Raw genomic sequence first — 2444 nt, forward strand, 5'->3', positions numbered from 1 at the left:
CAAGTTAAAAAAGAGTTATGGACCAACAAGGTAGGCTATCTAAACACATAGACCACTCATGTAATTTATTCAAGGTTGTAAAAAAGTTCGCCATAACATCGTGGCTTCAAGGTTTGTATTCGACGCCAAACTTTAACAAAATATTGTCTTAAGTCACATATGTATATAAAATGAATAATAGTAGAAAATATATAGAGTTATTAATTATATATAAAATTACTGACTTAATTGATATCTTACAAACGATGTGGTTCAGCACGACTCATAAAAACTTGAGATTTGATATTGCTGCCAAATCACCGCCTAATGTTATTTACGACTTTAAATTTACCCTAAAATAAAATTTGATATTGCTACCAGATCACCACCTAATATTATTTACGACTTTAATTTTACCCTAAAATAAACAATCATTTATGTTAAACGATTATGCGGTTCTATTCAGGAAACTTTTTTTATATTTTTCTATTGAAGGTTATTAGATGATCTTAGATGGTCGAGATATGGTGTCACTTAAACTTATCGCCTTTCACCGTTACATTATTTTAATATTTAATTTGATGGTCTATCTAACGGTTAATCTTTTTTTAATAAATTTTATATCAATTTAACTAACTTATCTTCATCTATATAAAATGTTGATAAAATTTTCTTTTTTTCTGATTAATTCGTCTTTTCATTAATCCAAATTATATTTTAATATGAAAATATAAATACAACTGATTATATATTTATATGCTGAAAAAATCAAATTAAAAGTTATTACATTTTATTATAAACAATATACATATTATATAATTATCATAAAACTTATATTTAATTGAAATGTTAACAATAAAAAATAATATTATTAAATAATAATAAGTAATTAATTAATTAAAATGAGAAAATTATCCAAAAAGCAATATACCTACATAATATAAACTAGATAAAAAAACCTCTCGTGCGTTGCATCGGGCCAGTTATGATAGGTTTTATGCAAAACAAATAAACTTAAAATCCCTGAAGTTCACATACAACCTAAGGATCTATGTTTTCACTATTGAACCTATAACTATGAACATCAAATAAAAAACTCTAGAATATATTTCGAAAATCATAAAGTGTTTAGGTTGCATACTGTGTTGTTATTATAAAAAATAACAACAATTCCTTCCTTGTAGATCTGTTGGAAGCAAGCACCATAATTTTTGTGCCTCTAATTGCTCACACCCAAACTAACAAGAATGAAGACTATAGATATAAGAGAGGAGAGGGGAGAACTTTGGTGATCTCTATGGAGGTATGAGTGACATAATATACAAGGGTTAAGGTCTTTATATATTGGTTCAAGGAAACCCTATATAACCCTGATTTGAATATTAAATTAATAATTCAAATCTGACATTTATCTCATTCCTTATTTATCCACATGAGATATTCTATAAACCGTAGAATATCCCCTCAAAATCGACCAACCCTAACAGTGGAAGGTTCTGAAGCCTTTTTTTCAACTATTGAAGAATTACACTTTAGACCCTGCACTTTTAATGTATTCTATTAATCCCAAAATTAATTATGATTAATTACTAATTAAATAATTACTTTTTTTAATTAATATATTATTTTCATAATACATTAATAAACTTTTTATATTAATTTATTAATCACATAATAAATTAATCTCTCTCTCTAAAAGTCATCATGTCCAATTGTTAGGTTTGAAGGCAACCCAAAAGGATTGTCCTACTATCAATTCAAGTATATACCAATTATACTTATAGAATTATACACATAATCCAACAATCTCCCACTTGGATAAGTCTGTAACTATAATTGTCAATATAACTCCCTAGTTGATCAGCAAATTGTAGCTTCCAAAAGTCGTTGATGAACTCTGACCCAGTCAGTTACGCGTCTTAAGATAAATGATCATATAATACTCCGTTCGGCAAGATATCATTCGGACATGAGACATGGAATTGAATCAATCTCATTGTCCAAGACTTTGTTTCCTGATTTTTGATGATATAGTACTTGTAATTGAACACATCAATTTAATCTTGGTTGGGGCCAACACTATAAGTCAACACCAAATCACCGAGGAGCCCAAAGATACCACTTTTCTTTGAGCGTGAGTTTATCCAATACTTAACTCTTCATTTCTAAGTACTCATGAATATTGCTGCAATACTATTGCTATGTCTAACTCCTTTAGACAATCTACAATCCAATTCATGACAGTCTTAATTCACTACTTACTTCAAAAACTATCACCGACTGTGGAATTTGAATAATCATATTATTCGAGAAGCAAAACATGCAAAACAAAATACAAGAATAAACAATTGACAAAAGGCAGTAAATAAACTCATAATTAATTCTCCATTATTTAATCACCAAAAATCAATTACATTTATTTTTTTTACAAGTTTAAAAATAAATATCTAACTACTAAAACTAAT

Source organism: Lactuca serriola, chromosome 8 (genome assembly GCF_051521515.1).
Source record: "Lactuca serriola cultivar US96UC23 chromosome 8, Lser_US96UC23_V15, whole genome shotgun sequence".
NCBI classification, from domain to species: domain Eukaryota; kingdom Viridiplantae; phylum Streptophyta; class Magnoliopsida; order Asterales; family Asteraceae; genus Lactuca; species Lactuca serriola.